Below are 19,648 nucleotides of genomic sequence, written 5' to 3'. Positions count from 1 at the left end.
CATTGTGTCCAAAGGACTAGGTGAGCTATGTGACTTCCTCCTTGAGGTTTGGAATCTCTGACATCAACTCCCAATAGGTAGGTGTCTGTTAGTAGCTCAACCCCCTCCCCCCACCCCTCCCACCACAAACAACAAGAAATAGTCAATTTCCTGGTCAAAGTCGCTAATCATAATAATTCACAGTCATATAGTAGGACATTATCTTCTCAGAAGAAAGATTTAGAATTACATACAGGGTATTTCAGTTACCAGGATGCTGATTACATTCTTAGAGGATACATGTTCCCTCCCGTTCAAGAGTATTTAGAATTATATATAGAAATATTTAAAACATTTAAAATCATGGAAGATAGTTTTACACTAGGAAGGAATCAATGTGTATTTGGAAATTAGGTGTTTGTAACATTTAAAGGAACCTAGCCATGAGACTGATAGTTTAAAGGTAGAATATCAAATGTGCAATTGAGTACTTGATGTAGACATTTGATTTTAAATTTATAACTATTATCATAAATAGTATTAGAATATTTGCAAAACTTTGGGGTTTACCTTATTTATTGAAGAATAAAGTTATCAGAGAAATTTGTTGAAAGAGAAAACTGAAGAACTTAAAAATAAAATAGAACATATGATATTGAGAAATGCCAGTGATTTAAAATAATATTGACATAATTTAAGATTTAAAATATTGAATTAATTGATTTAGACATAGTATTTCAATTGATATCTTACTGTTTATATATTGTTTTTAGAAAACTAGAAGGAATTTTGGTTCACTCTATTTGTTACATTTACAAAGGTTATTTAGAAAATCAGAAAGAATTTTACTGTCAAAAATTGAAGTATTTAAAAATAAGTTATAAAATATAAATAAAATAAGTTATATAAATATCAATGAAATTCAAAATATTTGAATGTTTTTTTACATTAATTAAAAGATTAAATATTATTCAAAACCCTTAAAATAGCATAATGATAACATCTGTAACATCATAGATTTATAAATAAAAGAATATAAATAATGAAAAGCCTATGGGTATTTTTCTAAGTCTATATAATTTGTAAGTTGAATAACAAATATTAAAAAAAGAACTCCAGGGGTGCCTGGGCTGCTCATTAGGTTAAGCATCTAACTCTTGATTTGGCTCCAGTCATGATCTCAGGGTTCATGAGATTCAGCCACACATCGGGCTTTGTGCTGACAGCATGGAGCCTGCTTGGGATTCTCTCTCTCTCTCCGTCTCTTTCTATCTCTCTCTGTCTCTCTCTCTCTGTCTCTCAGCTCCTACCTTGCATGTGCACACACACTCCCTCTCAATAAACAAACATTAAAAGAAATAAAAATAAGGGCACTTGGGTGGCTCAGAGAAGTGTCCAACTTCGGCTCAGGTCATGATCTCACATTTCATGAGTATGGGCCCCTTGTCGGGCTCTGTGCTGACAGCTTAGAGCCTGGATCCTGCTTGGATTCTGTGTCTCCCTCTCTCTCTGCCCCTCCACCATTCACGCTCTGTCTCTCTCTCTCTCCCTCTCTCTCAAAAATAAATAAAACTTTAAAAATATATACAAAAATAAGCTCTAGAAGTTTGTTCTTCACACAAAAAGACAACAAAACCATAAGACCGTATTCATTTTAATTAAAAATATTATTTAACAGAGGACTCATATATCACCTTTCATGTAATTTACAGCATTCAAAGGAATTTCAAGATGGTATGTAGCTTATTTTCTGAGGCAGAGTTTGATCAGCTTTGCATGTGATACTGATTAAAATGAGCCATCCATCTATCTACATTCTCTAGGGAAATAAATTTCTTAAAGCTGTGTATTGTATTATATGCATATATTGCTTCTCTTGAGTCACATTCCAACTACAGAAGCTCAACAAGGTAAATTTAGACCAATAGGTACATATATATTTATCATTATGAATTCACAAAGAACCTTTTTTCACTTATTAGCCACACAGGTTCCTTCCTTTTGCCCTATAGACAGGTGTGGTAAGTATGAGGCTCATTAGGAAGTATTCTCCAACAGAGAAAATGTTTATGTAAGCTTATTAGTATGCTCTTTTTTTTTTTAATGTTTATTTATTTTTGAGACAGAGAGAGACAGAGCATGAATGGGGGACGGGCAGAGAGAGGGAGACAGAATTGGAAGCAGGCTCCAGGCTCTGAGCCATCAGCCCAGAGCCCGATGCGGGGCTCGAACTCACGAACCGTGAGATCGTGACCTGAGCTGAAGTCGGACGCTCAACCGACTGAGCCACCCAGGCGCCCCTAGTATGCTCTTTTCTAATGAAAGGTAATGGAAGGCTTCTTTGAACGGCTTTTTCTTAAGGGAATAGAAAAAAAAAAAAAAACAGGTGTTTTCATCACAAGCACCATTTAGCAAGCAACCCCAAATACATGGCATTTATATTAGAGACAAATAGAATCCGTGGACAGGGAACTGCTGTGTCTTTCTCCAAACCAACCTAACACTTACCAGTACTCTGATCATTTCTTCCATCTGTCCCAGAATAGTAAAGAATCAAATATCCAGTGCCTTCCATCTGAAATTATCCACGTACTCCACATGCTCCTGATCCTATATTTTACTGCTAAACTTTTCCATAAGATTGTCAATGTTCCTGCTCTTAAATCTTCATGTCTTATTCCTCTACAGTCCACTCTCATTCCTGCTTTCATGACTCAAACAGCTGCACTCACTACTGAACCAAAGAGACAGTCATCATTTTTCTCTATTCAAGACATTGTTTCTGTGTAAAATTGCTAGATACAATATAGCACCACCTCTTTCTTAAAACATATATTGTTTTCCACGTGCTGTAGGCTGGGTTCCCTGAGACATTTCAGGCTAGATTCTAAGATTCCCTGGGAGCATTCAGGTAGTGGGCCCTAATATACTCACATTTACCAATCACTGGTTGCAGGCCACCTCTAGAGAAAATGCAACATATATGAGGCAGGTGTTTTCAGCTGAGCCAATCCTCAAAGAGGTCTATTATCACAGCACCCAGCATACAATGAATCCCATGCTCAGGATGTTCCTTACACCTCTACGTCCTTACATCTAGATTGATCTTTACTAGAGTCTACTCTTCTTCCCAACTTTTAAATGTTGGAGTACCTCATGATTCCTTTCTCATGCCTCATCTTTTAATATATTTCCTCAAGACAATTTCATCTACTTCCATGCCTTCTTTTAATTACAGGCTTCAGTAATTCAAATTTATATCTTAACCAGATACGTTATTTCCAGCTCTAGGCATATATTTACAAAACTACGTGTGTATGTATGTATTTGTAAATTCTATGTATGACTCCTTCCACCTGCTCTTTCCCAAGCAATATACATGTTTTTTTTTTCTTATTCTACACACATACAAAAATCAAGAATGATATTTTTAAAAAGTGAGATGCTGCTACTCTTCTCCTACAACCTTTCTGTGGCTTCCCATTTCCCTTCAGAAAAAAATAAAAGTTCCTTAAAATAACTTTTCCAAAGCTCTTCACATTTTGTTCCCTAATTTCATCACCACTTTAATTTTATTAATTAAATAAATCTTTATAATTCCCTCCATGAGACTAATCTTTATCCTAAAAGTCTCAGCTTAAATGATACTTTTTAAAAAATTCATTCATTCTTTTAGACTGGCGCAGGAACTCTGTCTATAATCTAACTTAATCTTTATGCTTATTTAAGTGGTAATTAAAATAATTTATAGAAGCACCTGGGTGGCTCAGTCAGTTAAGCATCCCACTCAGTTTTGGCTCAGATCATGATCTCACAGTCAGTCCTTAGATCAAGCCCTGTGTCTGGCTCTATGCTGGGAGTGAGCCTGCTTGAGAGTCTCTCTCTCTGTCCCCCTCTCTCTCTTTCTCAGGAAAAAAAGAAAAAGAAAATTAAAAAATTGTTTAAAGAAAAAACTAATTTATAAAATTGCTTTATTTCTTTAATTGACTAAAATTCCCAAGAGGGCTGGGGAAAATCCTGTATTATTTTTCAATCTATCCCCAGTACTTAGCATAAGGCCTGATACACAGAAAAGATTACATGTATGCATGCTGAATAAAACAACATGGCCCAAAGAATGAGTTATTCAATAAGCAGGATTCAGAATTAGGATTAGTTCCAAAGGCCTACTGGGATCCAATGGAGAGTGCCTATTACCTAAGGACAGAAGAAGATCTCAAAAAAAAAAAAAAAAAAAAAAAAAAAAAAAAAAAAAAAATAGGGAATAGAAAACATAGAGGATGGCAAAATAACTTGCTTTTCTAAATTGGTCTATATGACAAAACTACAAAGCAAGCATGGCTGAATACATTATGGTAAAATGTCTAAACACTGTAAAGCAAATGGAAGCGAGGTTTATCTTAACTTCCTCGGTAAATGATGATATGTAGGGATAAAGAATATATTGTAGGGATAAAGAATATATTGTAGATGAGAAAGCAGATACTAAAAAGTAAAGGAACTTGCCCCAAAACAGTTGGCTAAAAGGTAGCACAGTTAGAATTTAAATTAACTTATTTTTGATCCCCAAATGTATCATTTTATACTACACTCACTCTATCCTGAAGAAATGCAAAGTTGTTCATAATAAAGGATATCAACTCGTGTTTTATTTTTAGCTCCAGGATTAACTATCCTGACTCCAGCTTTGGAAATTTAAGTGGAAGGGAAAGAAAGAGGAAAATAGCTTTGAAGAAAGTAATCTTTTGAAAGGCATTATGATAACATAATGTTTTGGGGGTTTTGTATTTTTCTGTGAAAAGGGGGAGCTGAATCTGTGGTAGAGGGTGGAGGAAACACATGCATTAAAAATGTGCCAATGCTCTGAGCCTCAGATATAATTTGTAAGATCAAATGAAAATTTCAATCAGAACTGTCACTTGTGGATGAGATCAGTTCCAATTGATAATGAGCACAGACTTCCAAATGCATATGGGAATTATGTGACATATAAGGTACAGTTCTGTGAAACATACTCTGTGCAATGTGGCTTGTGGAGTCAACATTCTTTTATTTAATTGCACTCAACTAATGTATGCTTTGGAAAGTAAGCACATCAAATACTTTGTCCTAACAGACTTCTGAAAGAAGAAAGGGATTTTCTTGTTGCTCTTCAACAGTCTGCTGATTAGTTTATGGCATAGAAAAGAAAATCCAGCCTAGCACATCTTCAGACTGAACACATTCAGCCTCTAATAATGCTTCAAGTCTCAGTTATAAAACAGAGCATCATGCAACAGTAATCTGTTCTGAATCATATTGGGATAATTCATGCTGAGATAATACTTAAGTTTCTGCCTTGGGATTTGTCTAGGCAAAGGCTAATATCAAAAAGGATTTTAGTATAGGTTCATTAATTCGACAAACACCATTTAAAAAATACCAAATACATGCCAGGCATCGGTTTAGGAAGAGAAGATTCAGAAAAAATAAAAGGGTATATTGCATGTTGTCTGGTTGAAGACAAGTAATTACATGCAGTAAAATGCTTTAGCTGCAAAGATAGAAATGTATGGAAGTTTGGAAACTGGCAAACATGGGATAAAAAAGTCATTTCCACATAAGAAGAGGCAATTCTAAGGAAGATTTGCTAAGTCCGTACTTGAGCTAAGTCTGGAAAGAGTAGCAGTGTTCCTGAGGGACAATATTTGGGAGGAGGGGGAATAAAAGGAGTCAGAAACCAAAGAAAAAGGTTTCAACAAGGAGGATTGAAATAACCAAGTCTTATAGATCTGACCAAGTTTGTAATTTGGGACACTCGCAGGCAGTTTGGCTGGGGCATAGGTCGAGAGATTGGCATGGTGAACTCTATCTGCAAATAGGTCAGGGCTTTCAGTATCACACAAAGGAGTTTTCACTTTTTCTACATGCCATGGGAAGGGAGTGAAGAGAATTCGGCAAAACAATGACATGACATCACACAAACAAAGACTGAAGTCGGGGCAACAACAACAAAAATTATGATGAATTAGGAAGGAGAACTGCATCATTTGTCTGCAAAATAAATACTTTGCCGCGTATCTCCCTCCAGTTTCAGCAAATAGAATTGAAGCCAGTTATTAAGTATTAAACAGTGTTTCCTACTGCAACAAGGGAATTCCAACTTAGCTCTTCCAGTTCGGAAGGTGCTCCAAGGGAATATAACCCAAATCTCCACCTCTCATCATACAAAATCACTGTAAGTGACTGTTTATCAAAAAGAAAGGAACACAGCAAAAACAGCATTTAGTTCTCCTGAATTAGCCAGCTGAGCTACTTGAGGAGAAAGAGATTAGGTTGCAATTTCAAACTCTTTTTTACTTAATATTGTCATCACAAGCAAGCAGGTAGTAATTTTCTTTTTCAAGAAATCACATAGAGAAAAACATGAAGTTCATGCTTTTGCTTCACTCAAAGGAAAATGCCATCAGGCAGACCTGTCCTTTTTCAAAGGCCACTGTAAGTCATTTGCAAAAGCAGCATGGCAGAGTGTTAAAAGCAGCCTGCTTTAATGAACATACCTATGCCTGTTTATAACGTATGTCACTCCTCCCATCAAGAGGTGAAGTCCGTTTTCTCAGCTCTTAAATCTAGATTGCTGTGGTTTGCACAATGGATGTTAATGGAATGTTATAGAAATGGTTTTGGGACTTTTGAGCTTAAGACCTTTAGCTTCTACTTTCTGTCTGGGAAGTGAACTCCCACATAAAGAAACTCAGGTTCTCCTGCCAGAGACAGTGGATACATGGGGAGACACACCCTGAAGGATGAGAGACCACAGGGAGAGAAAGAGTCCACACAGAGGAAAACCATGGCACTCCAGTGGTCAGCAAGCCTCCAAGTCCCAGACGTGTAAACAAGGCCGCATTGGCTCTACCAGGTTCAGTTCAGCTGTCCAGCTAAAACCATGTCCATCATAAATGTGCTATCTTTGCTCAGTCCTGCCCAAATTGCTGTTCTGTGGAACCATGAGCAAAATAGCGGTGGTTCAGCCATCAAATCTGGGGTGGTATACTACACAGAAACAGATATACAATACAAGCGGTAACATGGTTACTGCTACCTTTTCAGAGAAAAATCCCAGGGGCAAACCATGCTGCCATCTAGAAGGTATCCGCGGGCTCAATTAGTACAAAGCGGTCATAGACGTGGGACACAGAGACAGAAGAACCACAGTAGCAAGCCCTGTACACAGCAGGATGCACAGGAACTTAAAGTACAAAGAGCTGCTGGTGACCTGAGGGGCTTTTCAACATTTGCACCAAGAAGCAGAAACAACAGCACAGTGTATTCTGGACAGTGATGTATGTCTGTTACACATGAATCAGGCTAGACCAAGCAAGAGTCTAGGCTAGACAAAGATATTAGAAAATGCAATGAAGATACTGAATTGTTTTTCTTCAGGCATATGTCCCAACTACATTTTTTTGGGGGGGGAGCTATTTTTTCTTTCCCTTATGGAAGAAAATCAAAACCAAAACCAGAATTTTATTTATTTATGTATTTATTTGTTTGTTTATTTAATTTTATGATATTTTGGAAGTTATGTTTATTTTTACCTTGAAAACCAGTCAGACAGTGTTTGAGTTTCTCTTATTCCTGTCTTTCACAAAGGTTTTACAATATATCCTACATTGTAATATTAAAAGAAAACACTATCTCCTCTAAGTAAGCAGTGTCATATAGCGTCATACTGAAACTCACTTCAGTGTGTGTGATAACAGTGTTGCTCTTTGAAAAACATCATGGTCTTCTTGGAGCTCCACAATGTATAGTTATTTAAGATAGCATGGTACAGCCTTTTAAAAATGTGTACATTACAGGGGTGCCTGGGTGACTCAGTCGGTTAAGTGTCATAATCTTGTGATTCATGAGTTCAAGTCCTGTGTCAGGTTCTGTGCCAACAGCTCAGAGCCTGGAGCCTGCTTTGGATTCTGTGCCTCCCTCTCTCTCTGCCCCTCCCTGACACGTGCTCTGTCTCTGTCTCTTTCAAAAACAAATAAAAAAACAAACAAAAAAGTATACATTAGATATTTTTAAAAGTGCTATAGATTTTCAAATATTGATCAGACACTAATCATTACTATGATTCATCTGAACACTTACCAAACTCAGCTGACAAAAACAAATAGAAATAATAAGCTTTTATTAATTTTTCCATGATCACTCCTATTTTTATTTTTATTTATTCTATATCTGTTTTCTGGCTTCAAAGTAATGGAAACATGTTTTTAATAAACAAAAAGTAAACACATCAGTTCCTTGCTAATACTTTTTTCCTTTAAAGAAAATCCCCTTCTCTCATTTTTAATTGAGCTACTATCAGAATAAGTTCTTTTGGTATGTTGTAGCTTTGAATTTCAGGGCTAGCTATATTAATTAGATGATTAATTTCATCCCCTGATATCTGAGTATTCAGAAAGATGGTCTTTAGATAGTTTGGCAAGCAAACATCATAATGTCATTGTCAGGAAGTAGCCCCAAATATATGACCACTGTAGAGTTGGGATGCCATAGATAAGACTTCAATTGTAAACACACAACCAGAATTCCAGACCAAATTCAAATAACTTGGGCCTTTTTTTTTTTTCATGTAAAACAGATTTTGTAATCATTGCACTTTTCTCACGCAAATTATAATCTCACCAGCTGCTTCTGTTACAAAAAGAGTCTAAGGTTTTGACATAGTAGTGACCTTTGGTAGAATGGTCTTTCTCTTTTTTGTCTCTTTAAAAAAAATGTTAAAAATCTTGAAGGCATTTAAAATTTTATACCCTACCACAGTTAAACTTTTCTTGTCTGAATTTTATTATATTGCACTTACCTAAAGATTTCCTTAATGCCTGTCCTAGCTCTTTGGAGATTTGTAAAGTCTGTTTAACAGCTTTTCTTAGTCATTAGCAACTTCCTTTAGAATCTACTAAGGAGTCTCTGATGACTCGGGAGTTCTGTCAGTCATGGTGCTTTTTAATGTCTTTATCACATATTTGGGAATAATTTTGCTACTTTTTACCTCACTTATAAACTTAATGATTTTTTTTGCATATATGACTGCTAAAAAGGTTGTATAACTCTGATTTGCATCCATGTCTTCTCATTATGAGTATCTCAGGCCCTCCACACATCACATGAGCCTACCATTTTTCACAGAAGAGGACCTCGTTTAGCTTCCTACTGTATTATCCTGTCTCCTATTTGCTTTATCAGAGTATATTTGAATACAGTTTAATTCTACAGCATGCACTTTCTCTCCTACACATGGCCTATTGTACTTAGGCTTGGCTTTCTTCTCATCCAAGATAGGATTAATTTTTCTAATATAAGTATATTTTTAATAAAATCACAGCTAAGAACAGAAAATATCATTTCTCTAAAAGCTAGCTTCCTTTCTTTAGTTTTTCTTGAAAAAATACTCCACCCCAAACCCTTTATCCAACTTCCTGAAACATTTTAGCCCTACTAATATATCTTCTTAGCTCCTTGGCTTTGATTGATGGACTAACAAAAGTAGGTCACTGAAGATTTCCAGAAAGTGCATCTTATTCTCTTATGCCCAAAGTAATCCTAACACAGCAAATAGCAAATAAAAGTACAGGATGCCCACTTAAAGTTTATTTTAAAACTTTATTTTTTAAGTACAGTTAAATAAAATAAACGGTAAGAAAATTTTTTTAACATTTATTCATTTTTGAGAGACAGAGAGAGACAGACCATGAGCAGAGGAGGAGCAGATAGAGAGAGAGACACAGAATCTGAAGCAGGATCCAGGCTCTGAACTGTCAGCACAGAGCCCAATGCAAGGCTCTAACTCACTGACCCAGAGATCATGACCCGAGCTGAAGTTGGATGCTTAACCAACTGAGTCACCCAGGCACTTAAATAAAATAAACTTTTAATTTTAAAAAAAGTTTATTCAAACTTAAAATTGATTGAAATTAAAAAAAAAATTTTTGAGTAAGTATGCCCCAAATTACTTATGGTTTATCTTAAGTTCAAATTTACTTAAATGTTCCGCAATTTATGAGGTGACCCTGTGCTAATGGGATAACTTTTTCTCTTTAGCTTTTGTCTCAAACTTTGGCTGGGAATCTTCTGAGATCACTAGTTTTGTCTTCAGAAGGAAAGAAGAAAAAAAAACTGTTATCAGATTTGATATTATTTTCATGTACTTGATTTTTTATGATATTAGAACTGGGATCTTAGAAACAGTCGTATGCAGGCACCAATCGTGGCTCACCTCCAGTTGTCCTTTAGGAAGAACTTGTTCAGTCAGCCCCCTTGGAATTAACTCATTCATTCAAATTATAAGCACAGCACACATATCACAAGTATTGGAATATTGAGGATCCCCAAAAGAACTAGCTATATCCTGTGCACTAGAAATTTTAAGTCTAGCAAAGAAACTAAGACATACGAATGTGCCCTTTTTATTCATTTTAGTACCAGTACTGTGCCCTTTGATTGAGTTCTGCTTACTTATAAATTATGTTTTTGTTATTAAAAACAGCATATGCCATAACAGAATTAAGGCATATGTGTATGGATTTCTTTATAATAGTCAACAAAAAATTAAGTGTGACCGAAGTAGAAAAATATGTGGTCCAAATGGAAAATTGGGGTTACAAAAGATATTTGTATAGAACTATCGAAATGCTTTAAAAGTAACATTTTATGGAACTTTCTTTGCTTCAGTACTCTAAATGTTGGCCTGTCCCAGCTCAGTTCTCAGATGTCTCCTCTATAATCAATCTCTCAGAGATCCCTAAAGTGTGGTTGGGAAACCCCTAGGGGCCCTGAGACCATTTGAAAAGATCCTAAAGGTCAAAACATTTTTTATAATAATATTAAGATATCATTTTGTTTTAACTATTTCATTCTCTCACAGTTACACACTTGGGTTTCCCAAAGGAAACATGGCAAATGATATCCCAACAGACTGAAAATAGAAATGGATATAAGAATCTAGCTGTCTTTTATTAAGGAAGCCATTCAAAAAGATATGCAGAAGCAATCCATTTTTTCCTCAGTCCTTTTTTTGTGTTGGAGAACATACTTATTGACTATAAAAGTTTTATTCATGTAAGGAGCTCGATATTCTTATTTTTAAATAAATTAATACAAATTTTGAGACTTTGTTTTAATTTTGAATCAATGTATATTAATAGATAAGATCTGCAATTAGCAAAAGTTCTTCAGAGTCTTATGTAGTTTTTCAGTGTAGAGGTCCTGACAAGAAAGAAGTTTGAAAAACAGTAATTTCCAATCACACAGGTTTAAATACCATCCCTCTTTATAGTTGTAACATCAAATTTTATATATTCAAGTACAGCCACTCTGTATTTAAGCAATCTAATGAGTTTCCTACACATATAGAACAAAACCCAAACTCTTTTTTGGGACCAAGTCATAAGAGATCTGGCCTCTGCTTCAGTCTCTAACTTCATTACCTATCACCTCCTGCTCCCTTGCTTTGAAGCCACACTGACCACCTATACTTTTCTCCAGATATATCAAGAACTATCTCATCTCAAAGTTGTGTGAATTCTGTTGCCTGATTCTTCCCTAAGGAACCTGCCTTTTATTTTACTCAAATGTCTATCTGAAGTGTCCCTTTAGAAAGATCTCTGACAGTGCATTAGGAAAAGCAGCCTGTATTATTCTATCATCTTGCCCTGCTTAATATTTTTATACTCCTATCATAACCTGCAATAAAATAAAACATAAATAGTATTTTTGGTTATATTGGGCTTCCCTTACATTCTACTCAGAGCTAAAGAAATGCCCATTTTTGTTCATCACTTTAACCCCAATACCTTAAAATGCACAAGACCCATTGTAGACCTACAGAAATCATTTGTGATTTTTGGTACAGTGAATGTATTTGATCATCTAGCCTTACTTTGAGGTGAGAATACTACAGGCTTTATTTTTACAGATTTTCCTGTTGAAGGACATTTCCCTTAAGTGAATTCCATGTCTCAAATAATTCAAGAAGAGAACATGTGTATACAGGAAAAGCATTAATAGTATTGGATAGCTTATCCCTAAAAGAGAGTTCCTTGAATTTTTATTAGTATTGTAGAGGCAGAACTTTTTCTATGCTGTATAAAAATAAAGGCATATTCAGTGTCTTATACTTCCATTGCCTTGGTAGGTCAGAAATAAATATAGTCATCAAAGGAAAATAATGTCATATAAACAAATATCTGAGTAACAATAAAACAATTTAATTCTTGACATTATCAATATTGATTCTAATCTATGTCTTGAACTTCAAAATAGTTTATTCAATGGTTAATTGGTTGCTTACTACTGTGGGTAGGTACCAGAGAGAAAAAGAATAATTAATTATGGTCACCAATTTGGAAAACAAAATGCCTATTAGCCAAGTGGATACAACAGTTTTTCAGGGTAAACACAATTAGTTCAAATTGGAACACCATAAAATTGAAGTAACTAGAATAATAAGGAAAAAATATCCAACTGGATGGTAGAGTTGAGTGGAAATTCAGGACTAGAGAAATGAATTTTAGCAACCATTAGCATGGAAGACACCACTGAAGTGGCAGAGATAACTTAAAAGAAATGGTAAACTGAAATCTTGCCATTTGCAACTACATGGATGGAACTGGAGGGTATTATGCTAAGTGAAATTAGAGAAAGACAAAAGTAATATGACTTCACTCATATGAGGACTTTAAGACACAGAACAGATGAACATAAGGGAAGGGAAACACAAATAATATAAAAACAGGGAGGGGGACAAAACAAAAGAGACTCATAAATATGGAGAACAAACTGAGGGTTACTGGAGGCGTTGTGGGAGGGGGGATGGGTAAAATGGGTAAGGGGCACTAAGGAATCTACTCCTGAAATCATTGTTGCACTATATGCTAACTAATTTGGATGTAAATTTTAAAAAATAAAATATTAAATTAAAAAAAAAAAAAGAAATGGTAAACTGAAAAAAAGTCCTCACTTATTACAATTCTTGCAACCAGGAGCCAGGCTTTATAGAGCATTATAGATGGAAGACTTTCAAGTGTAGACTTCATCCCTGAAGACGGCTTTCCCTCTGAGATATGCTTGACATGCTTACTGTGAACTTTTACACCAAGGTAATAATAAAGCATCACTTGTGTTATGATTTTAGAGTTCACAAATATATAATCATGGTGAATTTTATTGTATTTGTACCTCTCAAGAGACTATTTCTCTTTTATGTAAAACTTCAGAAAGCTTAAGTAATGTCACAGATAAGTCATTGATGCCTAATCCACCACCCTTTTGATAATATATGGTGTCAAAACTTTCAATGGAAATAATGTAATTTTCTCCCTGCATTTCATTTCTAGTCATTCATAACTATTCCATATTGCTTTATTGGAAACTTTGGTTCATCATAAGTCTTTCCCTTTCCCAAACTATCTCTCCCACCTAAGATAATTGTTAGAAATTATCAATACCTACCTAATACCCTTTAGCCCCAGATACCTTGGGACTGTTTCTAGCAAAATTTCCTCATGATATTTGTATAATCTATTAATTTTGAATACATCTCAGAAAAAGAGTTTTAGTTTTGATTATAAAGCACAATATTTTAATTAAGATTATATTAAAATATTTAGCGTAATTTAAAATTCATTTTCTATAAAAATTTCTGAAGGAGCAAGGGAACAAGATTCATTTGAGACAAAGTAGAATTTTATTCTTTTTCTTTTTTTTTTTACATATTGATTTAACATTCCATAGAGAACCATAATTCTATGGCATGCTAGATAACAAGCTTCTTTAAGCTTTTTAAAAAAGAGCTGTATTCCTTCATGGCTTGCCAGAAGTTAAAGATTGTCATTGCTTGGAGACTGCTGAAAGCAAAATGAAAGAGTTCCATCAAGTGGCCATATAAAGACATGGCAGTTCACATTTCATCAATACAGAACAAAAAAAAATTATCCAAAATCTAATTCAGGCATACATCTTCAACCAAACTCACAAAACTGTATGCCATGCAACATTAAAGAACATTGTAGATACATTTAAAGCATCATTAATGAATTTTTCTATATTATTAATCACAACAGAAATATGGTCAGGTGCATTTTGTTTTGCTTTTTATCTTCTAATACTCTGTGTCCTCACAGTTTAGGTTTGAAAATAGATGATTACAATATTTTTTTAAATTAACATCCAAATTAGTTAGCATATAGTGCAATAATGATTTCAGAAATAAAATTTAGTGATTCATCACCTACATATAAAGCCCAGCGCTCATTGCAGCAAGTGTCCTCCTTAATGCCCCTCGCCCATTTTGCCCCCCCCCCCCCCCCGTAACCCTCCAGCAACCCTCAGGTTTTTCTCTGTATTTAAGAGTCTCTTATGGTTTATCTCCCTCTGTTTTTATATTATTTTTGTTTCCTTCCCCTTACGTTCATCTGTTTTGTATCTTAAATTCCACAAGAGTGAAGTCATACGATATTTCTCTGCCTAACTTATTTTGCTTAACATAATACACTCTACTTCCATTTGCACGTTGCTGCAAATGACAAGATTTAATTATTTTTGATCACCGAGGAATATTCCATTACATATATATACATATATATATATATATATATATATATATGTATACACACACACACACACACACACACCCCACATCTTATTTATCCATTAATCAGTTGATGGATATTTGGGCTCTTCCCATACTTCGGCTATTGTCGATAGTGCTGCTATAAATATTGGGGTGCATGTGCCCCCTTGAAACAGGATTCCTGTATCCTTTGGATAAATACCTAGTAGTGAAATTGCTGGGTTGTAGGGTAGTTCTATTTTTTATTTTTTGAGGAACCTTCATACTGTTATCCAAAGTGGCTGCAACAGTTTGCATTCCCACCAGAAGTATAAAAGAGTTCCTCTTTCTCTGCCTCCTCGCCAACATCTGTTGTTGCCTGAGTTGTTAATTTTAGCCACTCTGACCATGTGAGATGGTATCTCAATGTAGTTTTGATTTGTGTTTCCCTAATGATGAGTGATATTGAGCATTTTTGCATGTGTCTGTTAGCCATCTGGATGTCTTCTTTGCCAATTAATGTCCTTTGTCTATTTCTTCACTGAATTAGTTTTTGGGTGTTGAGTTTGATAAGTTCTTTATAGATTTTGGATACTAACCCTCTATCTGATATGTCATTTGCAAATATCTTCTCCCATCCATCAGTTGCCCTTTAATTTTGCTGATTGTTTCCTTTGCTATGCAGAAGGCTTTTATCTTGATGAGTTCCCAATAGTTCATTTTTTTTCCAATTATTCATTTTGGTTTTGTTTCCTTTGCCTCCAGAAACATATCAAGTAAGAAGTTGCTGCAGCAGAGATCAAAGAGGTTGTTGTCTCTTTTCTCCTCTAGGATTGTGATGGCGTCCTGTCTTACATTTAGGTCTTTCATCCATTTTCAGTTCATTTTTGTGTATGGTGTAAGAAAGTAAACAGGTTCATTCTTCTGCATGTCACTTTCCAGTTTTCCCAGCACCATTTGCTGAAGAGACTGTGTTTTATCCATTGAGTACTCTTTCCTGCTTTGTCAAAGTTTAGTTGGCCATACATTTATGGGTACATTTCTGTGTTCTCTATTCTGTTCTATTGATCTATGTTTTTTTTTTGTTTTTATTTTTTTGTTTTGTTTTGTTTTTTATTTGTTTGTTTGTTTTTGCCAGTACCATATTGTCTTGATGATTACAACTTTTAATACAGCTTGAAATCCGGGATTGTGATGCCTCCAGCTTTGGTTTTCTTTTTCTGGATTGCTTTAGTTATTCGGGGTGTTTTCTGGTTCTATTCAAATTTTAGGATTGTTTGTTCTAGCTCTGTGAAGGATGATGGTGCTATTTTGATAGGAATTGCATTGAATGTGTAGATTGCTTTTGGTAGTATTGACATTTTAACAATATTTGTTCTTCTAATCCATGAGCATATAATGTTTTTCCATTTGTGTGTGTGTGTGTGTGTGTGTGTGTGTGTGTGTGTGTGTTCTTCAATTTCTTTCATAAGCTTTCTATCATTTTCAGTGTATAGATTTTTCACCTCTTTGGTTAGGTTTATTCCTAGGTATTTTATGGTTTTGGGTGCAATTGTAAATGGAATCAATTGCTTAATTTCTCTTTCTGGTGTATAGAAATCCAACTGATTTCTGCACATTGATTTTATATTCTGTGACTTTACTGAATTCATGGATCAGTTTTAGCAGTTTTTTGGTAGTGTCTTTTGAGATTTCCACAGAATAATATGTCGACTGTGAGGAGTGAAAGTCTGACCTCCTCCTTGCTGATTTGGATGTATTTAATTTCTTTGTGTTGTCTGATTGCTGAGGTTAGTACTTCCAACACTATGTTGAATAACAGTGGTGAGAATGGACATCCTTGTTGTGTTCTTGACCTTAGGGAGAAAGCTCTCAGGTTTTCCCCATAGAAGATGATACTAGTGGTAGGTCTTTCATATATGGCTTTCATGGTTAAGGTATGATCCTTCTAGCCCTACTTTCTTGAAGGTTTTATCAAGAAAGGATGCTGTATTTTGTCAAATGCTTTCTCTGCATCTATTGAGAAGATCATGTGGTTCTTATCTTTTCTTTTACTAATATGATGTATCAGATAATTGATTTGTGGATATTGAACCAGCCCTGCATCCCAGGTATAAACACTACTTGATGTTGGTACATAACTCTTTTAATGTATTCTTGGATCTGGTTGGCTAGTATCTTGTTGAGAATTTTTGCATCCATGTTCATCAGAGAAATGGATATGTAGTTCTCCTTTTTAGTGGTATCTTTGTCTGGTTTTGGAATCAAGGTAATGCTGGCCTCGTAGAATCAGTTTGGAAGTTTTCCTTTCATTTCTATTTTTTTAAACAGCTTCAAAAGAGTAGGCGTTAACTCTTCTTTAAATGTGTGGTAGAACTCCCCTGGAAAGCTATCCAGCCCTGGACTCCTGTTTGTTGGCAGATTTTTGATTAGTGATTTAATTCCTTTACTGGTTATGGGTCTGTTCAAATTTTCTATTTCATCTGTTTCAGTTTTGGTAGTTTATATGTTTCTAGGAATTTGTCCATTTCTTCCCGATTTCCCAATTTGTTGCCATATAATTGCTCATAATATTCTCTTATTATTGTTTGTATTTCTGTGGTGTTGGTTGTGATCGCTTCTCTTTCATTTGTGGTTTTATTTGTTAAGGTTCTTTCCTTTTTCTTTTGATCAATTTGATTAGGGGTTTATCAATTTTGTTAATTCTTTCAAAGAGCCAGCTCCTGGTTTCATTGATCTGTTCTACTGTATTTTTTTGTTCGTTTTTTTTTTTAATTTCCATATCATTGATTTCTGCTCTAATCTTTATTATTTCCTATCCCCTGCTGGTGTTGGACTTTATTTGCGATTCTTTTTCCAGCTCCTTTAGGTATAAGGTTAGGTTGTGAATTTGAGACCTTTTTCCTTCTTTAGGAAGGTTTAGATTGCTATATACTTCCCTCCTATGACTGCCTTTGCTGCATCCCAGAGGTTTTGGACTGTTGTGTCTTCATTTTTATTGGCTTCTATGTACTTTTTAATTTCCTCTTTAATTTATTGGTTAACCCATTCATTCTTTACTAGGATGTTCTTTAAACTCCAAGTTTTCAAGGTTTTTCCAAACTTTTTCTTGTGCTTGATTTTGAATTTCATAGTGTTGTGGTCCAAAAATATGCATGGTATGATCTCAATCTTTTTGTACTTGTTGAGGGCTTATTTATGTCCCAGTATGTGATCTATTCTGGGGAATGTTCCATGTGCATTCGAGAAGAATGTGTATTCTGCTGTTTTAGGATGAAATGTTCTCAATATATCTGTTAAGTCCATCCAGTCCAGTGTGTCATTCAAAGCCATTGTTTCCTTGTTGATTTTCTGCTAGATGATCTATTGCTGTAAGTGGAGTGTTGAAGTCCACTCTTATGGTATTATTATCAGTTAGGTTCTTTATGATTGTGATTAATTTACTTATATATTTGGGATTCCATCTTGTTGGGGGCATACATTTTTACAACTGTTCGGTCTTTTTGGTGGATAGACCCCTTAATTATGATATAATGCTCTTCTTTATCTCTTGTTACAGTCTTTATTTTAAAACCTAGTGTGTCTGATATAAATATGGCTACTCTGGCTTTCTTTTGGCAACCATTATATGGTGGATGGTTCTACATCCCCTTGCTTTTAATCTGAAGGTGTCTTTAGGTCTAAAATGGGTCTCTTGTAAGCAGCATATAGATGGGTCTTGTTTCCTTATCCATTGTAATACTGTATGTCTTTTGATGGGAGTGTTTGGTACATTGACATTTAGAGTGAGTACTGAAAGATAGGAATTTACTGCCATTGTGTTGCCTGTAGGGTTGGAGTTTCTGGTCGCGTTCTCTGGTCCTTTCTAGTCTTTGTTGCTTTTGGTCTCTTTTGCTTTGTTTTGTCTTTTTTTTTTCCACTCAAAGGGTCTCCCTTAAAATTTCTTGCAGGGCTGATTTAGTAGTCATGAATTCCTTTAGTTTTTGTTTGTCTGGGAAACTCGTTATCTCTCCTTCTATTTTGAATGACAGCCTTGCTGGATAAAGAATTCTTGGCTGCATATTTTTTTGGATTCAACACATTGAATCGACCACTCCTTTCTGCCAACACTTTCTGACCTGCCAAGTTTCTGTGGATAGGTTTACTGTGAACCTGTAATCTGTCTTCTTTTATAGGTTAAGGACTTTTTTTTCCCTACAGCTTTCATAATTTTTTTCTTGTCTGTGTATTTTGTGAATTTAACTATGATATGACTTGATGATAGTCAGTTTTTGTTGAATCTAATAGGAGTTCTCTGTCCTTCTTAGATTTTGATGTCTGTATCCTTCCCCATATTAGGAAAGTATTCCACTATAATTAGCTCACATAAACTTTCTGCCCTTTTTCCACTGTCTTCATCCTCTGGGACTCCTATGATTTGATATTATTCCTTTCTAATAAGTCACTGAGTTCTCTAAGTCTTGCATCATGCTCTTTTGCCTTTCTTTCTTTTCTTTTCTTTTTCTTTTTTTTTGTGCTTCATTATTTTCCATAATTTTGTCTTCTATATCGCTGATTCACTGCTCTGCTTCATCCATCCTTGTCATCATGGCATCTCTTCAAGATTGCATCTCAGTTATAGCATTTTTAATTTTGTCCTGACTAGATTTTATTTCTTTTATCTCCACAGTAAGGGATTCTATGCTCTTTTCAACCCTAGCTAGTATTCTTATTACCATGATTCTAAATTGTAGTTCATACATCTTGCTTATGTCTGTGTTGCTTAAGCCTCTGGCTGTCATTTCTTCCTGTTCTTTCTTTTGGGGTGAATTCCTTTCATTTTGTTATTTTGGAGGAAGAAAAATTCAAAATTCAAAAATTCAAAACAAAACAAAAAGAATCAAATAAAGGTAGCTCAATCCTAGGTGTGTTTTGGTCTACTTGTTGAAAGAAGCTTGATAGAATAGAAAAAAAAGTGAAAGTAAAGAAAGAAAAGAAAAAAAAGTTAAGAAATAATTAAAAAAAATAAAAAAGTTTATATAATAAAATAGAGTAAAATGAAAAAATAAAATGGAATAAAAAATTACAAAAAAGACAGTAAAA

Source organism: Panthera uncia, chromosome C2, assembly GCF_023721935.1.
Source record: "Panthera uncia isolate 11264 chromosome C2, Puncia_PCG_1.0, whole genome shotgun sequence".
NCBI classification, from domain to species: Eukaryota; Metazoa; Chordata; class Mammalia; order Carnivora; family Felidae; genus Panthera; species Panthera uncia.
The sequence above is the reverse complement of the archived record's forward strand: the minus strand, read 5'-3'. Positions refer to the sequence as shown.